At 43.8% G+C, this 24,585-nt stretch overlaps 1 protein-coding gene across 2 annotated transcripts in view; it reads right to left on the bottom strand.

Moving 5' to 3' along the window:
- LOC126299541 (phosphatidylinositol 3-kinase regulatory subunit alpha) overlaps window positions 1-24,585 on the bottom strand; it is a 290,562-nt gene that overhangs the window by 121,771 nt on the left and 144,206 nt on the right. The gene's annotated exons all lie outside the window — the stretch shown is intronic.

Here is a 24,585-nt window from a genome sequence, read left to right as displayed (position 1 = left end):
CCGAATCAGCCAGACCATTATAACTACCTACCTAATAGCCGGTATGTCTACCTTTGCCACGGATAACTGCGGCGATGCGTAGTGGAATGGAAGCAATGAGGTAGATCGCTGGAGGGAGTTGGCACTATATCTGCGCGCGCTCTCACACACACACACACACACACACACACACACACACGTCACCTAATTCCCGTAAATTACGGGAAGGGGGCCATGGGCTCTGACGCCACGTTCTGTCACATCCCAGATGTGTTCCACCAGGTTCAGATCTGGCGAGTTGGGGGACGAGCACATAAACTGGTACTCGCCACTGGGTTCCTCGAACCACTCCATCACACTTCTTGCCTTGTGACATGGAGAATTATCTTGTTGAAAAATGCCACTGCCGTCGGGAAACATGATCGTCTTGAAGGCGTGTTCACCGTCTGCAACCAGAGTACGATACGCCTTGGCCGTCATGGTGCGCTGCACGTCCCGCCGTACAGGTCTCAAGGAGCTGTCCCCCAGGAGGACGACGAATTCGCGCCCTCCCATCGGCATGATGAAAGTATCGGGATTCATCAGACCACGCAACGCCCTGCCACTGCGCCAACGTCCAGCGCCGATGGTCACGTGCCCATTTCAGCCATGTTGCCGATGTGGTGGTGTTAACATTGGTACGTGCACAGGTCGTCCGCTGCAGAGGCCCATCGTTAGGAGTGTTCGGTGCACTGTGTGTTCAGACATACTTGTACTCTGCTCAGCATTCGAGTCTGATGTTCGTTCCGCCACAGTCCTGTTTTACCAGTCTACCCAGTCTATGACGTCAGACATCTGTAATGATATGTGGCCGCACAACCCAACGACGTCTGGACGTGGTTTGACCTTGGTTTCGCCAAGTGTTGAAGGCACAACGACACTCATCGAATACCCGACAAGTGGTACAGTTTCCGAAATGCTCGTGCCGACCTTCCGGGCCATCACAATCTGCCCTCGGTCAAATTCGGATAGATCGCGCGCCTTCCCCATTCTACACACGGACAGCGCGCTCACTGATACTACATACACCGTGCTTGTATCTGATTAGCAGTCATTCCTTGCCAGGTGACGCTGCTATCGCCTGGACGTGTTCACATCTATAGTAGATCGGTGATAATATATTTTGGCTGATCAGTGTACACTTTTACGTTTGTTGTGGGTATTGGCTTTGTGTATCATTGCTACTCCAATGCGTTCACTGAGCTGCCCACAGTAGTTTACACGCATCCCTAGTTTACTGTTCAATATTAGACTTACTCTTGCATTACCCTTATTTGATATTGTGTTAACAACCATGTTTTCACCTGATCAAAAATCCTGTTCATCCTGCTGCTACACTTTACTAATTCCCACCGTTTCAATCTATCCATTTACCTTTTTCAAGGTCTATAACTCACCTATGGAGCTAGAATTTCGTGCTAGGATCGTTATAACACTAGATTTGTTTTTTCTGATGACATCTTCGACATTAGTCCCCGGTAGATCAGTATATGGGACTACTTTATTTTCGGAATTGTGATGAGGCAGTAATTCCGTGGAGCTAAACGGCTTGGTTGAATTCTTCTAATTGGAGCCACTTCGATGACGTGTGTGTTCATAACTCACCCCAGTAATCGTACAGTTTTAACGGTGGAATCCAAACCACGTGTTGTTCCTGGTGAATCTTCGCATTACTGAGAAGTGAAGGCTCGGTTAAATGCAGACAAAAATTACGTTGTCCGACCAAAATTCGCTCTCGCGACCATGCAACTTCTAGTGGCAATACCTGTGAGAAGACGACCAGGCCCGACGGAATTGTGATGCAGGATGTACACCAACTATTAATAAATAGCGACGAACGATGTGTTTAGTACCCGCAACATGTATATGTATAGTTGACATTACACGATCACGTTGGAGAGAATAAGGCGGCTTGCGGAGTACAGATGTAGATCAGCTTCCGCGCAGCTATTGTGTGAAATAGTGCTACCGTTGCAGTACGTGGGGAAGGTGTGTGCTGAAGATAGCACGTCAAGTGCAACGTCGGCAGGAGGTGAGACAAGCTGGGCAGCTCGGGCCGGGCAGGAACGAGCAGGACGCGCGCTGAGGGTACCGCACGATCATCATCATGTATATACACAGTTCACCCATTCCAGAAATCGAGGATATTAACGATTTTTGCATGTTATCGACATCGATACTGCCAAGGTATCCGGTCCCAGGGATCCCAATACTACCGAGAATGTTTTAAATTCTTGTCTGAAGGCCGATAAGAAGAGACAAAAGAAATATTTTGTTTCGTGTGACAATCACAAATTGAAAATTTCCGAGTTTCCCTTTAATTGTACTAGGAAACCTTGCTTCTTGTCAGATTTCATGATTCTAGGTCAACGTGAAGTATTCTATATGTTTCCAGGAATGAGTTTTCGAGTATCAAAATCTGTGACATAAATGGTCGTATCTATTGACTGCACCGATTTAAAATGCTTAAAATTCGTGCATGAGAAAAAGTGTTCTTGACAGACAGACAGACAGACAACAAAGCGATCCGCTATTAAGATTGAGGCTCGAAACCTTAAAAATGGTCCGTTCTCGCTCCCAGAAGGACGATAGTGACTGAAGCACGTGTGCGGCGAGCTGTTCAGAGCGTTAGTCTACAAGCACGCACGCGCGCGCGCGCACACACACACACACACACACACACACACACACACACACACACACACACACACACACACACACACAAAGCCTACATAATTCGCATCCACCACCGAGGGAACATTCCCAAGTGTCGATAAACGATCTTGGTGAAACTTTGCGGGTGCGTAGAGGGGAGCAAAATAGTGCAATATGTACTTTTCTGTGCCAAATTCCACTTTTAAGACGTAAAACGCATCCCGAAACGTATTTTTAGGTTTAGAGGTAATATCTTCTAAACGATGATATATATAAAAAGTTTTTCACATAAATGTGATATATAAGTAATGTTCTTGAAAACTGTGTCATCAACTTTTGTAATAATCAGAAATTTGGGAACATAATCATTAATTAATTTTGAAAAATGAAGACTTCGGTTACAACAAATCAGGATGTTTAGAGGACCACCGGTAACAATCTGAAATCCTGCTGAATTTTGTTTTATATTTGCTCCTTCGTCGTCTATTACGTGAAGAAATTTCGTTTATTTTATGTGGTGTAAGAAAGTTTCACTGCTCACGTCGTTTCTTTAAATCATCTAGGTCATGTGCGATATAAAATTTATCCATCACTGACGATTTCTTCATGTTGGCGGCAAAGTGACTACAACCGAGGAGTATATGCTGTGTTATACAGTTTTTACTTTCGCTAAGGAGCACCATTACGAAATAATGTTCTAATAGTCATTTTATAACACTACAATATTAAAGGGCAAAATCGGTTTCGTATAGCCACATCTAGATTCACATGGCAACAGTTGATGCTTAGTATACGTGGCTAGGGTCTCAGAATTGATTTAAAAGACAAAAGGCGAGTGTATAGGTTGTAATCACTTTAAGGTAGAAGAAAGGTGCATGTGATGCGCCGATTCGCATGCGGCTGAAGTAGAGAACTGGTAAATCCAACAATGGAACGGATAATCATATTTCGGCTTGCGATGTACTACCAATAGTCGTGCTTTGAGTGAATCTTACAGGAATGAGTTCCACCTCTTTCTGTAAATCGTCGGTTCTTCTTAATCATCTTGTCCAAACATATCTGCACCAACAGAAGACGGTCCTCTTATGACAAAATTTGACAGTTGCGAGTGAAAAAAAAACTGGAAAAAAATAAAATTTTTATCCATTATGGATGAGGATCATTGCGTCTGTGATGAATATAGGTTTATTGAAATTACTGCAACCAGTCGCCTTTCGTTTTGTTCTTCAATTTTTACTATCTCATTACCGGTTTCGAACTTTCTAGCGATTCATCATCAGACGGTATATATAGATTGACTGTCTGTAGCAGTTTGGGACTCTTGTAGCTACGGCAAAATGTATAAACGAAACATTTAAGTACTGAGTGTGGCGAGAATTGTTCATATTAAGAGCTAGATATTGTTGCCTACTGCAATTTTGGGAATGGAATGTTTGGACTCTTCTTTATACTCCAATTTTTCCATTTTCAATAAATTAAGGACCCCTGATAACGGAAAAGAAGTCATACATGTAGGGGGACAAGAAGATTGAAGTTTTTTGTCCCTGCATTAACAGTTTAAACCCAGTCCTGTAGATTGATGCAGCGGATGAGAGTCGTTATATGCCATGAACTTTTGCGCCTTCCGAAACTTATTTTGTCACGTACAGCACACACATTCGTTTAATAAAGGACTTAAGTCTTAACCCACAAAACTGCGCTAATCGCAAAAATATTCCTTGGGTACGAAAGCAGCAAAAATACATATTGCCAAATCCATGCCCTATATTAGAGACATGACATCCAAATATGCACACAACTGCCCGAGGTTGGTTGTAGAAAAAAAAATAGTGTTTTCATAAATATCGACTGTTGACGCTTTATTTTACCATTATAACTAGAAGGTCACATCATCTAACAATGTTACACGCATCATCACTAAAAATGAGAATCGAAGTGAGATTCCAAACAGCAAAAGTAGGTGTTCCGATTAGACTACCAGTCTGGCAGATCGTATTATATTGCCACGCCGCAGTCTTGCAAAGACCAGCTTAGAGCATTTTCTATGTCTAAAAGTTTGCTATAGTGAAGTAATTAATCCTGTTGACGCAGACATCGATTGTATTTCCAGCGTTCTGTACTTGAGAATGGACAGAGCTTGCAGGAACGGCGACGTGGAAGACAAACAGCAGAGAGCAAAATAAAAAGAAGCTAGAGAGTGAAGAGGGCTGTGCGATGAGCACGAGCAGCAGCAGCAGCAGCAGCAGCAGCAAGTCAAGGGCAGCCAGCTGACGTAACTTCGCCAAGGTCAGGGCATGGCACGCTGCCACCCACAGCCATTCCCACCATGCGGGGTACTGCTTCATCTTTTCCTGCTCGCTCTTCAGCAATTGTGCTCTACCTGCCGCATTGAGCCCAGCACGAACACAGCAAACAGGTAGCAGCAATAGCAGAGTCAGCACGCACCGAAATTTGAGTTTCTTCAAACGTTAACTACTCTTTTTCGTGGATTGCAGATTATTTAAAGAGTTAAGGGGTGCAGCGCTTAAATCCGGACAAATTTCAATTTGCATTTTCCGCCATACCGTAGTTCTGCCAGAGGTCGAGATTGGCGTTCTTGAACGCCATAGGCCTCTAGTAAAAGTCAGAACCTAAAAATTGTCGATATGTTACGGAAAAGTGTGGAGTACAACCGAAGAGCTGCGATTATCGCGCTGGGCGTTCGCCCACTGACATAGTTCGACTCTTCGGGTACCCGAGATCAACTTCTTATGATATTGTGTCCAAGTATAACGCTTCGGAGAAGTCTGGGGAACGTTCCGCTAACCCAGCGAGGAAGCCTTGTTCGAGAGAACGCGTGTCACGACGACGACGACGACGACGACGACGACGACGACGATTACGATGACGATTTTTGGTTTGTGGGTCGCTCGACTGCGCGGTCATTAGCGCCCGTACAAAGTCGCAATTTTTATACAGTCAAATTTTTACACAATCCACTCTAGCCACTGTCACGATTGATGATGATAACACAAACACCCAGTCCCCGGACAGGGCAAATCCCCACCCCGGCCGGAAATCGAACACGGGACCCCGTGATCCAGCGGGTCACGAACTGTGGCAGCCATCGAACAGGCTCAGGAGCTGATTTCGGAGGACTCGGGACAATCGCTGAGGAAACTGACATCAGTATTGAATGTCAGCGAACGAACAATGCGTCGGATGGTAGAGGAGGACCTCTGCCATTTAGTCCATACCCGGGTCTCTGATAACGTTGGAACGTTCTGATCAAAACAGTTCTGGCTCCCGAATAGCCCGGATTTGAACCCCCCCCTCGACTAGTATGTTTTGAACGTAGTAGAAAGCGTTCCTCTACGCACCGCAATTGAAGCTGCATTCGCAAACATGGGCAGCGCTGTTCTAAAGTGTGCGTACGATCGCTTCACGACAAGATAGGAGGCAGTCATTGAGGGTTCTAATGGCTCTGAGCACTGATGTCATCAGTCCCCTAGAACTACTAGTCTGAGAACTACTTAAACCTAACTAATCTAAGGACATCACACACATCCATGCCCGAGGCAGGATTCGAACCTGTAACCGAAGCGGTCGCGCGGTTCCAGGCTGAAGCGCCTAGAAGTGATCGGCCACACCGGCCGGCTCACTGAGGGCGAAGGAGGTTACATCGAGAATGTTACTCTTGAAAGATACCACTGCTTATATGTAAAAGGTTTTTCATTTTCATTTGTATTTTGTGTTAATAAATTTGCTTTTTTAAGAAAGTTTCAATTTGTCCGGATATAAGCACCGCACCCTCTACATGAAAATGTTGTGGATACCAGTCTTAGAACACCGAGTACGAACGTAAATTCGGCGGTCACTATGCTGCTTTCTCGCCTAATTAGTTTCTTTCATAAATACAAAAAGCCTTAAAAAGTACCCGTTTCACTGCCGATTTCCAAAACGGGATTTCGTAAACAGAATTCCCAATACCGCTTCTCGCTGGTCGTTTTAACACTCCAATATCGATTCTGGAAAACGGTTCTAGCTGCTGAGTCTCCACATGCACGATCAATTGTCGCTCCCAAGTAAACGCACAACCGTTTCTCAGGTTACGTCTCCTTTTTAAAAATATTCGACTAATCTGGACGGAGTGACACTTCGCGCAGTCAAGGAGAAGTAGAAATAACAAGACAGAACATAAAATTGTGTACCTCTAATACTTAACTGAAGAAAAACAGTCATTGTGCTGACTAAATAAGAAAACGGAACAGCTGATTTATAAACGCCATATCTGATCGGTCTAGCAAAACCGGTTCAGGCTTTAACACACAACACGACAGCTCAAAACGGTTTACGAAAATCGGATTTCGTCTTCCGGAAGATCCGTCACTCGTACACGTAGTGACTGCCAGCGAAATGGAGGTAGGTGATACAGTTGCTGAAAAATTAGGTATTATTTCCAAATCAACGGCATCTAGCTGAAATTTGGAAATTTGTAGTAAGGACTATGGGCCCAAACTACTGAGGTCATCGGTCCCTAGGGTTACGCACTACTTAAACTAACTTACGCTAAGGAACACACACACACACACACACACACACACACACACACACACACACACACACACACACACGAGGCAGGTCTCTAACCTCCGACGGGGGGAGCCGCGCGAACCGTGACAAGACGCCCGAGACTGCACGGCTACCCCGCGCGACCATCTAGCTGAATCAGTCTCCCAATCGTGATGAGATTTATTAAATTAAGCTCCTTTTTCTCTTTCTTCTGCAATATACGAGGGTTTGAACTTAAATAGTGGCAACTATTTAGTCACAATCGATACAAAAGAGTTACATGTTTGCACCTGTTATGTCTTTCAAAGTAGTCACCAGCGTTGTGTAGAACCCGTTGCCAGCGATGTGGAAGGCGTAGTATACCGTTAGCAGAGCCCGTTCGGTTGATGGAGCGAATGAAACAGTTCTGAAGCGAATGCCAGGAAGTCGCTCCTTCATCTTCAGAATCAAATCAAAGTCACACGGGGTTAAGTCCGGGGAGTATGGTGGATGGTACTGTACTTCCCAGTCCCATCGACCGAACAGAGCAGCCATAGCTTGCGCTGTATGCGCCAGCGCATTGTCGTGCAAAATGACGGGCGGATTGCACAGAAATGGTCGCCGCTTCTTTGGCAAAGCTGGTCGCAGGTGATGCTCCAAAAACGAACAGTAATACTGTGCATTGACGGTCCGCTGTGGAGGAACGTAATGCGTTAGGATAACACCATCATAGTCGTACATGACAATCACCGTTGCTTTCACCATATTGGGGCTCTGGAGCATCACCTGCGACCAGCTTTGCGAAAGAAGCTGTGACACGTTCTGCACAACCCACCCATGATTTTGCACGACAATGCGCGGGCGCATACAGCGAAAGATGTGGCAGCTCTGTTCGGTCGATGGGCCTGGGACGTATTGTACCGTCCACCACACTCCCCGGTCTTAAGTCCTTGTGACTTTTATTTGATTCCGAAGATGAAGGAGCCACTTCGTGGCATTCGCTTCAGGAATGTTCCAGAGATTCGACAGGCAGTAAACTGCTCCATTCGCACCATCAACAGAAGAGGGTCTGCTAGCGGTATACTACGCCTTCCACATTGCTGGCAACGGCTTCTACACAACGCTGGTGACTACTTTGAAGAACAGTAACAGGTGCAAACATTTAACTCTTTTTGTATCGGTTATGTATATTCCAAGGTTTACATTTTTAACCAGTGATTCGTCCAGAATATTGGAAGTCTGGACCAAAAATTGGCATTCGGTAACCAGTCGCCAGTTTTAATATGGTTCTTCAGATTAGTTAGCAACTGGATTTTACCGACTAACATTTATCGAGCGGTCAAATCTAAACCAGAAGGTATTACGATAACGACAAGGCCACGACGAAAAGAGCAGCGTACGAGTGACAAAGATAAGCTTATGAGAGAGTGAACGGCAGATGGCAACTCAAATGCACAATTCGAACCAGGTCAGGGCACTAATTTGCTATTTAAGACCAATCACTGCGTTTACCCCACAGAACATAATCGGATCAGCATAACTTATTACTTTTTAATTTCTCACTAACGTCTGCATCTATAGACACGTGGCATTAGCGTCACCTGAATGATAAAAAATGGAACCTTGTTAATGGTATTATAATAAACGGTAGGAATTACAACACAACTCCCTCGTTTCATTAATGGGACATCGCGTTCGTCACCGATGATGTTAATATAAGAAACTGGCCGACAGCTTACTCATAACAAGTACTTACCTGCAAAATTTGCACACAAGCTTCTGTGTGCTTGGTCATGTTTGGATCGGAGACACTAACAGGCCATTGCAATGAATGAATGCTCGGAAACTACTATTCCTGCTCCTCAAACTATATCACCCCCAGAAATAATTCGTCTGACTGTTGCTGCTACATGAAAGTAATAATAGCACACGGAAGATATTCCCTTAGCTACACGGTGTACGGCGCGATATAAATCCAAGATTTCAGTGCTAAATGAAGCACATTAAGAGCAATAAATTTAATGGGAAGTTTGTCTCGCAACCGTACAGAGCAAAGGAAACAGTAAAGGATTCATGCAGGTGAAAGTGCGTCAACGTCCAAGGATAAGACTTTACATTTCGGGACCTTAAATACTTCAATTTTACGAGAAGTAGAAAGGCGCTAACGACTACTGATGTGCCTAATGCGCAGTAGTGACGTAAACCGTGAGGACATACCATGGACGTACCATTCAGTTTACAGTGTTTGTTATCGATATGGAACTTTCAGTTACGAGACGACACTAGAGACCCATAATATTGCTTTGTTTCACTGAACATAATACGGTGGCACAGTAGGCAGAAGTTACTTGCAAGTACTAGGTGTGTCTAAACATGTTAGTCTGCATACAACGTTGAACGGAAAAAGAGGTATAACTTCGGGAGAATGGAACTGCGACATCATCATCATCATCATCATCATCATCATCATCATCATCATCATCATCATAGGTACTCGTGATACTGCAGATCTGGACGGAAGGTTTAGCTACTCAGAATTGACGTTTGGTGTTTATCATTCCGACGGTGTTCTCTTTCGCCTAAGAGCTTAAAAATGAAATTTGAAATCTGCACATATATCCACCCACACCTTTAATCCAAGAAGCGTTTATCGGGAGTGCCGCACCGCGCATCGAAACACAATCCTCAAAAGGAGGAAACAAGCGTCTCACTGAACTCTGTTGATTGTGAATACAAGTATCGTCTGTTCGCTGCAAATTTCTGCAGATGCAACTTCAGAATTTGTTTTAGTTCGGAAATATGTAAAGAAACTTGATAAATCCATTTTGGAAATGGCTGCCTCGTAGTGACCTACACTTACGCACATCATAATTGCAACACCAACAAAGTTAGCAAATACTGAAATTTCATAGAAGGTGAGTATGAAGTACAGTATGATTCAGAAGACAATCTGAGCAGACCTCTTGGACTGTTTGTAAATGGTGCTGTTATTTACCGTCATGTGATGTCATCAGAGGATAAAAACGAATTGCAAAATTATTTAGACAAGATATCTGTATGGTGCGAAAAGTGGCAATTGACTCCAATTTATGAAAAGTGCGAAGTCATCCACATGAACACTAAAAAGAATCCTCTAAATTTCAGTTACACTATAAATCTGAAGGCTGTAAACTCAACTAAACAATGAATTGCAAAACACATACAGATAATGTTGTGGGGAAAGCAAAGCAAAGACTGCGACTCAAAGAGACTGCTTACACTATGCTTGTCCGCCCTCTTCTGGAATATTGCTGTGCAGTGTGGGATCCGTATCAGATAGGACTGACAGAGAACATCGAAAAAGTTCAAAGAAGAGCAGCTCGTTTTGTATTATCCCGAAATATGGGAGAGAGTGCCTCGGATATAATACACGAACTGGGGTGGCAGTCACAGAAAGGCGTTTTTTACTGCGGCAGGACATTCTCATGAAATTTCAATCGTCAACTTTCTCCTCAGAGTGGGAAAATATGTTGTCAGCACCCACCTACATAGGTAACATGTTCGTCATAATAAACTAAGAGAAATCAGAGCTCGCACGGAAAAAATTTAAGTGCTCGTTTTTATAGTGCGCTGTTCGAGAGTGGAACGGTAGAGAAGTGGCTAGAAGGTGGTTAGAGGAACTATCTGTTAGGCCCTTAATAGTGAATTGTAGAGTAATTATGTAGATGAAAAACACGTGATTAAATTTGTGTGTCATTTGGGGTTATAACGTGTGAGAAATTTAGTAGCCTGCCGGAGTGGCCGAGCGGTTCTAGGCGCTACAGTGTGGAACCGGGCGACCGCTACGGTCGCAGGTTCGAATTCTGCTTCGGGCATGGATGTGTGATGTTCTTAGGTTAGTTAGGTTTACGTAGTTCTAAGTTCTAGGGGACTGATGACCTCAGATGTTAAGTCCCATTGTGCTCAGAGCCATTTGAACCATTTTGAAATTTAGTACGCAAAGTTGCCACTTCTGGTGTCAATAACGGCTCTCTGCTGATCATATAGGCGAACTGACGCTAACCTAACCTAACCTATCACTCCATACTGTTTCAAATCAATATCGGATTCATCACATATACTGGCTGGCGAGTGGTGGCATGACAATCTCGGGAACTCCTGACCAGCTTTTTCAGTGAGTGGAAGATGTGGAGAAAATGGTGGCCAGGGGAGTACCTTGAGAACCCTCTGTATCGAGGTAGGTTAGCACAGCAGTCTTGCACTATCTTGCTCGAATACGTCAAGATGATGAGACACCGTTACCGGCCCTAACATGCCAGAAAACGAGCGCCTTCTGTCGAAATTACTAGCTATGCGGACTAGAGGTGATCGTCTTCTGCGTCCGGTGACATCCTATTCCACCACTCCAGGTGCTTCGTCCTTATTTCTATGATGAATGCAATACGCAAAGTTCGTTCTCGTTTAGCATCCATTCACGGATACATCCACCGCGATGCTGTACGCAGTACCGGAACTCGACTGAAAAGTCGACGGGGTACCACTCCGGCGTCCAACGTTTTCGGGCGAACAACTGTCGCCGCGCCCGTCTCTGCTGCCGCGACAAGGGAAGTCGCCACAATGGCCGCTGTGCTGACAGGTCGTGGTGCTCCAGAAGTCGTCGCGCTGTCCGTGTGGATACTCGGCTCGCTGCAAACACGGCCATTTCCTGACTGAAGGTAAGTGATGTGTCTGTAAGAAACCGCACGGACGAGCGAACAATGTCTGTCTCCTGGGCGCTAGTCGCGTGGGGCTTTTGAATATGACCCTCCTAGACTCGTTGATTCTACCGGGTGATCAAAAAGTCAGTATAAATTTGAAAACTTAATAAACCACGGAATAATGTAGATAGAGTGGTAAAAATTGACACACATGCTTGGAATGACATGTGGTTTTATTAGAACAGAAAAAAGTTCACAATATGTCCGACAGATGCGCGTCGTTTGGTGGTGATCGTGTGCTCATCCCCCACTTTCGTCATGCTTGGCCTCCCAGGTCCTTAGACCTCAAACCGTGCGATTATTGGCTTCGGGGTTACCTGCAGTCACAAGTGTATCGTGATCGACCGACATCTCTAGGGATGCTGAAAATCATCATCCGACGCCAATGCCTCATCATAACTTCGGACATGCTTTACAGTGCTGTTCACAACATTATTCCTGGACTACAGCTATTGTTGAGGAATGATGGTGGACGTATTGAGAATTTCCTGTAAACAACATCGTCTTTGCTTTGTCTTACTTTGTTATGCTAATAATTGCTATTCTGATCAGATGAAGCGCCATCTGTCGGACATTTTTTGAACTTTTTTATTTTTTTGGTTCTAATAAAACCCCCGTGCCATTCCAAGCATGTGTGTCAATTTGTACCTCTTTATCTACAATATTCCGTGCTTTATTCAGTTTTCAAATTTATACTTACTTTTTGATCACCCGGTATATTCGCATGACTGTGCGACTAGCAACGTCTCGGAACGATAAATCGTCGTCTCAATAGCCCATGATCCTACCGCTGTCTTACTCCGACATGTTCTGATAGACGTAGACTTTACACGAGGCCTAACACAATTTTACAAAAACCATTCACATGCGATTTATGAATGAGAAACTCGCTGCTTGATCTTTCCGTAGATATTGACTGTACATGGCGTTACTTCTACCTACTTTGTGTGGTTACACGGAAATATTTCACCGTACAAGCATTTCCTACACTTCACGCCAATTTGACGTTTGTTACATTGCCAACTTCTTCGGGTTTTAATTTTAATGGCCAAGAGTGTAATATATTTACTTACAATCCGTACTATCAAGCACGAAGTACAACCCAAATGAGCTTCAGACTTCATTCCGGCATGCGGACTTTCGTATTGCTAAAATTGTTTGGTCTAAGATCTTTTCACATAATGTCTCGGCGACAATTTAGTTTTAGCAATTTCTATATCACCAAGTTACCTCCTTGGAGAGCTTCGTTTCTACAAATACATTTTATTTTCATGCGCAGACTTAAAACTTTCAGTCCACAATAATAGTAAGTTTCTAGATACACTTTCCAGTCACACTGATGTGACCACCTGTCAAAAGCCTGAATAACCACCTTTTGCAGCGCGAGACTCGCAGAAAGACAGTCACCAAGGTTCTGGAAAATACCGACAGGGACGTAAAGCTATGCCTACGCCAGTTCCATGGCCACCTGCGCTAGGATACATGGCACGTGCAGCCCTTTCGGGGCGGTCCCACAAATTCTCGACTGGTTTTAAATTCGGGGAATCTGGTGGTCAGGGGGATACAGTAAACTCATCCTGGTGCTCTTCCAACCGCACACATACACTGCGAGCTGCGTGAAACGTTGCATTGTCCCGCTAGTAAATGCCATCGTGCCGAGGAAAAAAAACCTTGCATACAGGGGTATACATGGTGCCGAAGGATAGATGCAAACTTTTTGTTGATCGATTGTGCCTTCCAAAATAATGAGATCACCCAGGGATGCCACGAAAATATTCCCCAGACCATAATTCTCCCTCCCCGTTTGCTTTCAGACGTTCCACGCCGTACACGCCAACGGCCATCTGTCCGACGGAGCATAGAACGAGATTCATCTGAAAAGGGACCAGTCACCACTCAGTGGCTCTCCAGTTGTGGTACTGCTGTGCAAATTCCAGCTTTCGTCGTCGATGGACAACAGTCAGCATGCGTACATCAACCAGGCGCCTGTTTCGGAGACCCACACGCAGCAACGTTCGCTGAATGGTCGTTGAGGAAACACTGTAGCCCCTTTGGTTCATCTGGGCGGTCGGCTGCTCATCAGTTGCACGTCAATTCGCCCGCACACATCTCCGCAGCCGTTGTCATATATGGCACGGGTGCAGTACAGTTGCCTCTGCGTCGGTTTTGGATAGCGGCATTTTGAAAAGCACGGCATATTTAAACTACGGCATCACGTGAACAGTTTACAAACTTAGCCGTTTCGGAAATGCTTCCATGCCTGACCCGAAAGCCAATGATCATGCCCTTTCGGACGTCACATAAATCACTCCATTTCCACGATACGGCAACGACTGCCCTGTTTCCCGCTTCCCCCGACAAGCCGTATACACCCGTGCGCTGCTAGTGCTACCACCTGCCGTCTGCGAGTGGTTACTGCAAGTTGGCTTCAAACATAAGCGGTGGTCACTGAGTGATAGACCGCGTTTATCAGATTTACACATTTAAGGCTTTATTTCTTGTACAAAGTTCAGAGTTTGCGTGTTCACCGAGCCAACATTTGGAACAGAAAGCATTCAATTTCTGTATTACTCTGGATCAAAAAAGCCTTTTAATGAAAAAATATTCAACTTTCAAAAGGGTTGTATCCGTCCGAATGAAGACTTTACCAACTCTGAAGCTAGCTACGGTTAAATAAAAGGTTCATTAGAGTACGATATGACTGGTTATTTTTCAGATCATTCTAATTTCAGAAAACTACGGATCTTTCTCCCCAGTCCCCCTCCCACTCCCTAACCGCCGCTCCTCCTGAGAGATCACTCCTACTAAGCCTGTCAGCTAAGCAACTAACACCGCAGTTGAACAGCTTTCTATGTATACTAGCATCACAGCTACGAAGTGTGACACTCCTCGATCTGTACAATGTGGAAAACGTCTGTAAAACACTATCACCATTATTAATGCTACACATAGGAAACTGAGTAGACAGAATTGTCCCGCTCTTCAATCGTCCCACATTTCAGTGATTTCGGATCTGAAAGATTAAAAAAATGTCGACAGATCTCATGCAAATATCAACAGAGTTTGGGCATGGAATGTGGCACGTGCTCCAGCACTTTTGTTCCTGATTTGAATGAAATACTGCTAATCGGGAGGAGGAAGACCGTAAAGAGTAATGTACAGCAGACAATCCCGCACTGATCATACGAGGTTTGGAACTTAAATAGTGGTAACTATTTATTCACAACCGATACAAGAGTATTACATGTTTGCAGCGGTTACTCTCCTTCAAAGCAGTCACCAGCGTTGTGTAGAACCCGTTGCCAGCGATGTGGAAGGCGTAGTATACCGTAAGCAGAGCCTGTTCTATTGATGGTTCGAATGGAGTGGTCTACTGCCTGACGAATCTCGGGTACATTTCCGAAGCGCATGCCACGAATTGGTTCCTTCATCTTCGGAATCAAATCAAAGTCACAAGGACTTGAGTCCGGGGAGTATGGTGGATGGTACAGTACTTCCCAGTCCCATCGACCGAACAGAGCTGCCACAGCTTGCGCTGTATGCGCCCGCGCATTGTCGTGCAAAATCATGGGTGGGTTGCGCAGAAAGTGTCGGCGCTTCTTTCGCAAAGCTGGTCGCAGGCGATGCTCCAAAAACGAGCATTAATACTGTGCATTGACGGTCTACCGTGGAGGACCGTAATGCGTTAGGATAACACCATCACAGTCGTACACGAGAATCACCAAACTTTAGACCTCTCCATTCGCACTATCAACCGAACAGGCTCTGCTAACGGTATACCACGCCTTCCACATCGCTGGCAACGGGTTCTACACGACGCTGGTGACTACTTTGAAGGACAGTAACTTTTTTGTGTCGGTTGGGAATAAATAGTTGCCACTATTTAAGTTTAAACCCTCGTATATTAGCGGGAAACCTCACAAGCTTAAGCATGCTGCGTTCCTTCAAGCTATTCCAGACAACATGCTAACGACTAACACGTGGAATAGCCTTTCCCTCATTATTATCTAACAGTAAGTATCTACACAACGATACTACGATGACCCAAGTGCTACCCGGAGTAATATTGGTGAGCATCGTACTGCTAGGTTTCATTACCTTCATGATACAAAAGATCTTTTATGAAGAAGTTTCTGAACCTCTTACACACAGAAACATTAGAATTAACTGTAATTTGTGCCAGCCGCTGTGGTAGAGCGGTTCTAGGCGCTTCAGTCTGGAACCGCGCGACGCTACGGTCACAGGTTCGAATCCTGCCTCGGGCATGGATGTGTGTGATGTCCTCAGGTTAGGTTTCAGTAGTTCTTAGTCTAGAGGACTGTTGACCTCAGATGTTAAGTCCGATAGCGCTTAGAGCCATTTGAACCTGTCTTTTTTTATTTGTCCTGTTGAAATACAGATCATATAACTAACATTGTACTTAATTTAATCTGCATTTTAGGTCATGTAATTTGTTACTGTTACCGACTTCAGTTACTCTGGTCTGTCAGACACGTTATTTCAATACCTAATACAGTTCATATTCTCTTCATCATCACTGGCCAGCATCTGTCTCTGAGGCATCTAGTGTTTACAATGCAACCTCGCAACGCTGCTTCCTACCAATGCAACTAACGGGTGAACTGACTGGGTAACAGTATGGTGCCCTGTCCTAGAAACTTAGTTGGATTCTATTCAAATTTATATCGAAAATTATGGAAATTTCAGATAAAGACCACTATTTCTCGTTAACAGCGCGTTATCACTGCATCGTATCAATACGTGTAATGACATATTTGATGGAAGTCCTTTCTCGCATACCCACGTGTCGCCGTGATAGCCTTACTGAGGTAATCTTCAAAATCTAGCGGCCCATGTGGGGAAATGTAGGAAGGAGCGAATTATTACGCAAGAATTAACGCTCCTCGATGTAGGTCTAAGTTGCGAGCCACATAACTGCTACCTGGATAGCGTAAACACCGTTACGCATATATGCAATAATTGTATAAAAGTACCTAATAGCGGCAAACCAGACGTTCGTAGAAATGGAGAATAAGCGATGATAGCACTTATCGTGACCCCTCTGATCGCCTGAGTCCACGTCTGGGAACCGATAAAACATTATGCACGAAGTGTTTGACGATGCTGTTATCAGTCCTCCCCGCTATGAGGTAACGCCTGTATGCTGCTCGACGAGACACACTGGTGCCGGGCGTGCTCACATGTAAACAAAATATACCATGCGGGTATCCACGTCCTTATCAGCAAACACTGTGGTAAGTCAGCGCGAAAACATGTCAACGAAGTCCTGTATAAAACCAGTTGCTTGTAGGCGTTAAGAGAATATTCTAGGACACAGTGAAAGGCTTTCTTTACTTAGTATACAAGCTGTATTCCGTAGCAAAGAAATGCTGTAAAATATTTAACACACTTTACTTGCAAGTAATTGTGGGAGATTGGCTTACCCAGTGCATTAGGTACAACGCTAGTCATGTTTTTTGACTGTCCTAACCCTAAAGTAGTTAGAGAACTGCAAACATTCAAAAAGAAATTTGGGTTTCATCGTTGGTTCAACAACATTCAAAAGCGTTGTTACTAAGCATAGGCGAATATACCGTGACTGAGGATTCCTCGCAAACCTCGTTACTGCACATCTGTAAATATTAAACTATGGGCAGAATCATCTTAAGAATTCGTAAAATTTAGAATAAGAAAACCAGAAAGTGGCTGATACGCATTCAAAAAAACAAACTCCCGTACGCTGTCAAATACATAAACATATTCCGAGAAATACTTCGTCTTCCACTATCCCCAGTAGCAAATTTAATGTCACTACTAACAAATAATAATAAAAAGACATTAAATTTCTATTACTTTATCCAAACCGTAACTGGATCTCCCAAACGTACAAAACAAACTTTTTCAGTGGCTGGGATTTTTGTTTAGGAGCCTCCTCGTAAAAATAAGATATTTATTACAAACACGAGCTAGTATCACTGACTGAACATGAAAGTGGACTTTACGATTACGAAGGGCAATACAGGCATACAAATGATAGCTAATTATATGGTGTACTTCGATGTTCACAGAAGTCTTTGTTACAAAAAGAAACTGTATAGTAGCTACCACTACGAGCAGATTTGCTACCTCAGCGCTTTATTGATCGCCACTGATATGAATTGCTTGTCAAAAAATGTTCAAACGTGTGTGAATTCCTAAGGGACCAAACTGCTGTGGTCATCGGTCCCTAGACTGAAACACTGCTTAAACTAACTTAAACTAATTTATGCTAAGAACACCACACACACACACACACGCACACACACACACACACACACACCCGCGTGCCCGAGGGAGGACTCGAACCTGCGGCGGGAGGAGCCGTGACGATGGGTATCACAAAGATCTTACCTGCCAATGCATGTCAACAACTCTACTGTCTCTTCACCAGGGAAGATATTTCTGGAGAAAGAAATACAGGAGTGTGTCCTTATATAATGCGAATCATGTTCATGTAGAACACTTTATCACACATCATATTTCCAATTCGGATGTGTACATCAAACCTAAATACTACTGTACACAAGACACTCAATACCACATCATAAAAATATAGATAACTGAATTTCACATAAGTGGGTTAACCTACTCAATGTTCAGAGGACGGGAGGATGACATTATTGAGATCAGGCCCTCCATTCGGCAGCACGGTGGGTTTCTGATTGGCAAGTTACTCACTACCTGACTGCAGGACTCGGAATATAAAGAGAACAATACTGGTGAGCAACGCAAGTCACCAGTAGCGTGCAGCGCCCCTATTCACTAATAACTCTGACATGCCGTGAGACCTCACAAGACAATCGAAGAGCTGAAGAGTCCTGCTCGTCAATGATAGCTGAATAGTCTACCAAACGTCTCACAGACTGATAGAAGCAGAGCGTAATACGTAGAAAATTGCCGAAAGCAGAGCGTGTGTGTGATAGGATTGAGTTTAGGTGACCCTGACGACCAGGAAAGTCATTTCGCATATGTGGAGTACTTAGCAAATCCATTTAGAAGTGGGAGCGTATTTCATTGTCCTGCTAAATGTGCAGGTCTACGGCACGAGCAGGTCGTCCGGCAGCGGCTCCGTACCAAACTTATTTCACTGTATTAAATACACGGCTGTGAGAAGAATGCAATACCTTCAAAGACAAGGTCATTTTATTGACAAGTGAGGTGACAGGTATAATTGTAGGAGTATGATAAATTCAAACAAAATTAAACTCTTCACAACAAAGGGTACCCAAACAGTTTTATCAGTACACAGTTTATTCCCTTCTGGCGGTAACGCAGGCGTGTAGTCTCGCATGCAAACTATCATATACGTGCCAAATGGCATCCTGCGATAGTGTGTCACTAGCAACTTGCGTTTTTTTTGTTTTTTTTTTGCGTTTCGGAAATGGTTCTTGCAAGCCATGGAGAACAAGTAAGTTGCCGCTTCATCATGTACCGTACCTGTTTAGTTATCGAGAGATTTTGTGATGTTGCTGTGCACCACAAAGACGGGATACGCCTCAGCATCCGTACCTGGACGGACTTTGTCCAGCTGAAAATGCACATCACCCTCCCGCTGAAGAAATGGCAGTAGCTCGGGGATAACGGCTCCTACTGTGTAGAGGATACTGAATACTTATGCTGCAGAAACGCCTAATGTGACTGCGAGCTTTAACACCCCCCCTCCCCCTCCCCCCACCAATACCCCTTAAGCCTGGAATGGGATGGGATGGGATGGGACCTGTATGAAGTTGCTGAATGCACTCTGGAATAAGCAGCTCACCAAGTCTATTCCATAGACGTGTACATCTATCATTCGCATACAGACAGAACCCACTCAGGTACCAGACAACTCTTTCACGAAACCAGAGTAGCCATACCTGTCAGTGTCATGGTGTCAGTGGTAGCCTGGCCAGAGGCGCGGGTAATCTTAATCTTGTTATAAGCAGCCGGTTCCCCATACTCCCTGAAGACAGCAGGTAAACACGACGGCGGATTTCGTCCACGGACGAAGTTCGGTTGCAGCTAGCACGGTGGGTCTGTCTTGACGTGCGTCTGTATTACACGGGCGTCCGGGACCCGGTCTACAGGAATGGGAATGTTCCACAGACCACTGTTGAAAGCAGCGACACACTACCGATACACTGCGCCCAACATGTTCAGCAGTCCGACGATGCGGCCATCCAGCTTCCCACTGGCCTACAATAAGATCCCGTTCAAAAGGCTGACGTTCAGCACGAGTTCGTACTCTTCGGGGGAGGGGAGGGGGGGGGGCGGCCGTGGTCGTGCCGTAGAATGAATATCGCAAACACTGTTCACTTTCGAACTCAGCACGGCTTCTGCATTCGGATTCGAAAAAGAGGGTGCACAGGCAGTCCTGAGCGCCATCTGATTACAGATGATCGTGACTAATAACCATTAACACTACAACTCGTCGTGCACATATCCTGGTGCCACTGAACATAGTCCTTGAGGGTATTGCAGTGTTTTTTCAAGCGGTGTATAAGGCATCTAGTTCATAGTGCGGTCCAATGATGCGCCATGACTTGTGGCAATCGACGCCGCGGACCAACTGACTGTGGACGCTATTGTCTACAAACGTAGCCGCCCCCTGTCAAAAACTAGTGGAAGGTGCTGGAAACTTGAGGAATCGGTTTTACTAGTGACTGATTAGAAGCAACAAGTAGCAAGTAGAAAAAAATATTGGAATGTGTGAACCGTCCGTAAGGACAAAATGACTGCGAACAATGCATTGGGTGGTACATTAGAAATGCTAAACCCTCGCTCTGTTAGAAGCATTGTCGCTTATAGCACTAGGATAGCAGCAATGACGTCAGAGGAGTGTCAGCGAGCATATTGCTTTAAGAGCTAAATTGTCCGAGCACCGCTTCCGGTGTTGCACGCTTCAGCGCTCACGGCCAGTTACAGCGAACTATCCCACGGCTTCACACACACACACACACACACACACACACACACACACACACACACACATATACTATTTCACTTTACCTAACAGGGAGACAAAGCACTAAATGTAGCCCTTACTTTGGAATCTTCGAACTTTGCAGTTATTTGGACACTGCCCCTGACTGGTAGGTAAAGTTCAAAAGTCGATTATTGTTATGATACTTCGACTTCCTTTTAGCATTGATTAAGCCCCTGAAAATGTTTAATCTCTGAGGAATGCACCATTGGCGCTGATATCAACTTGTGAACTGAACAAGCATGAATATTTTAACTACATTGCACGATTTCATCTCAGACTGCAACGATGTAAATATACAAGAACTGAGTACATCAACAAATTCGATCTAATCTGCATTTACAAACTAGAATGGCTATTGACCGTTATTTATTTCGTAATTATGTAGATCTGGGCAGTACGTTAAAACTTTAACTTTTTAGTCCAGCCTCTCCCCCCCCTCCTCATAATCCTCCTCGGTTCTATAGCATGGGACCTTATGCTATTCAGACTTGGGACGAGTCAGTACGTATTTCACACAATCTTGATAGAACAAAAATAATAATTGGAAGATACATGCGATACTATAGACAATGAAGTAAGTAACAACAATTCTGGACATTGTGTGAGGAACTGCTCCGATTCACACACTGACTAAAAAAAAAAAAAAATCTCAATCGCGTTTATTTACTGTTGTGGGCGCCTTCTACCAGTATACAATCATTAGGCAACTATTGAAGATAATAAGTTAATAAGTGGTAATGACGTATTACTAGTATAGCCTCGAGGTAACGTATGAAAACGCCGCTTACATTGCTTATTTAAAAAAATCATCAATCCGAGAAATGTTTTTAACACCTGTTGGAAATGGTATGCTGTTGTCCTCCTCCGACTTTTACAGGGGGGGGGGGGGTCTGCAGATTAGCGTGGACTCCGAATCATGGTTAACTTGGCATTCTCCATTTTCAAACATTGCCAGAAGTGAAAGAAGTGATAAATAACATAAAAAATCATAGAATTGGCTGGGGATCGAACCCGAGGCCTTTGGAACTGGAAATTTACCACAAATCTACCTGGCGTCCATAACCTAAGCTGAGCCACATATTTGCCTAGTGATCATCATAGCGACCTCGGTCAATAGTAACGTAAGCAAGAGTTCTTTTGTTTCTCTGGCTCTAGCGAGGATGGACGCCACGGTTTCCAGTGATACACATTTATCGTGGTAGTCTTGAGTGGTGTGCGTAACCTAAACTGAAGCACAGTTGTGTTCTAGTCATGGCAATGTAGTCCGCAGTGGTGTCCGCTAAACATCTTTGTTTTGCTTTTCTTGTTGAGGATGGAGGGCATACGGTCACCATTGCGATGTGCATCGATGGTAGCTGAATGAAAATAGCTGGTATGAACAATATAATGGCAGTGCGGGACGACTGTCACAAGCGTTGAAACCAATGAATAACTTTATTAACGTCCACACATCTGATGTTAGTGTGCTGATCCATTCCAGAAGTAGGTTCCTTAATGAAACTGCCGGTTATATGCGATAATCAAACCACTGGATGCAAGCTTCCATTATGACAGTACGCAACCGCCTTTTTGATGTATCATATTAATTTCTTCCAGATGCCAGTCATCAATGAGATCTTAAAAATTATAAAAATGCTACAATAAATGTAAGTACGATCTACTTGCAAAATTAAAACTTTGATAGTCACAGAGTTATAGAAACTAGGGAGAAGTGACAGATGAATGAAAGAGCGAGCTCCTTGAAGTAAGTTTGTTCGTTTAGCAAGTCTTACGATGACTGTATATTCCTAATTCTCCTCTGGTATTCAGTCGTACATTTGTTACAGCCATAGGTAAAATTTGTAAATTTTCCTGAATATTTCCATCGGAATGTTCGTTATTGAGAGGTTGTAAGCCGAAAGTAGATTTAGCACAAGCTGCTTCCCGAGGTATGCTCTCTGACTCCTATATTAAAATTCCAGCCCATTTGTGCCGCATGTTGTTTGTCGCCGTCTTTGCATTTTATGTCACACATTCCACATTTACAGCATTTGTTTTGATACTGACCAACGTTATGTCTCCATTTGTCTTGACATGAATTAATAATGGTGGAATTAATCTTTTATATTGTCCACCTTCATAGCAGCGTGGTCAGTGCGTCTGACCCGGGTTCAAACCCTGGCAATACCAGCGATTTGTCCTTGATAGATGACTGGAACGGGGTGCATTCAGCCTCGCGATGCTGACTGAAGAGCTACCTGATTTAGAGGTAGCGGTTCCAAGGTCTGATAGTTGACTCACCCGGTACAGCATGCTCTTCCATAGCGCAACCGATGAGGAGTGACACGATGACACGGCGGCCGGTTGCCATCGAGTAGCCTTCAGAGCCTGATCGCGGAGTTTAGTTAGTTTTTATGCTTTAGAGTGCTCTTTTGAAATGATCTCGGAATTTTATCTGTGATGTTGGCCATGTAATTCATGTTAATGTGAACTAATTTGTCACTCTCCCTATATTGTGAAATTCTTTTCAGACTTTTGTATATTGTATCGTTCTCTTCTTAGAGCAATTTATTTAAAAATAAAGTTTATTTTTTTCTTCGGTATTAAGGTAATTTCAAGGCTCTATTTGTCAAGGGCGCAAAGAACGCTTTTTTATACAGTTTTTCGCTTCATGGGACATCCACAAGTGTTATTCATTTTCGATGGTAAAATCCGTTACAGTAGTAAAAACTACTTAGTTCTAAAAACTGAAGCACTACCCAGTTTCAGGGCAAATTTCCCATCTTCACATGTATATTGAAAAGTGAGAGCCCACAAAGGATGCATAACTTAGACTAAAATTTATTTTTTTATTTGGTTGGTGATTAGATTTTGCGTTTCCTGTAAATTGCAACAATGCGTTTTCCACTATAATTGGTCACTTTAAAATCTAATTAATTTACAGTTTTGTTATCTTCATGTCCAACGGTAAATTGTATTTTGGGATCCATGTGATCTTGGGCTACCGTGTCATTATCCTTGTTACCTTTGCCACTTGAGTCCCAACAATACGCAAAAATATATAATTTTAAAATTTTTCACAAAAATTAACCTTTATTATCATACAAGAAGGAATTCCCCACACCAAGAGCGCCCTTTTTACATATTATTGAATAAGTAATCAATTAAAAGCCGGAACTGTTTTAAACATTTCTATAATACATATCATTTCACAAGTGTTCGTATTTTTATATTTTGATATATTTCCTTCCATCATTTCAATTGTTTCACCTATAGGAATATTGGAACATCGATGCCATCCCCACGGAAACCGTGGCCCTCTTCACCAAAATCAGAAAGCAAATATCTCTTGCTTACGTCACTATCGACGGACTACACCATGAAGACCACTAGACAACATCCTTTGCATTTGTGGCTCATCTTAAGTTATGCACGCTATATGAGTAATGTAGGTGGCGTTATCGTATTTTAAAATATTTTATACGGTTATTTACTCCTTACGTGTAATTCACAAGTCTTACTAAATTAAATTACATGCCACGCGAGACAAGGCGAGCGTGTGTTAGGCTCCATAACTGCTAGATGTCTGCTCAGCACTTGACAGATACCATTCGGTATTTACCTTGGTGCTACGTCTCTACTATCTCATATGTAAGACGTGTT

Source organism: Schistocerca gregaria, chromosome X, assembly GCF_023897955.1.
Source record: "Schistocerca gregaria isolate iqSchGreg1 chromosome X, iqSchGreg1.2, whole genome shotgun sequence".
Classification (NCBI taxonomy): domain Eukaryota; kingdom Metazoa; phylum Arthropoda; class Insecta; order Orthoptera; family Acrididae; genus Schistocerca; species Schistocerca gregaria.
The sequence above is the reverse complement of the archived record's forward strand: the minus strand, read 5'-3'. Positions and strand labels throughout refer to the sequence as shown.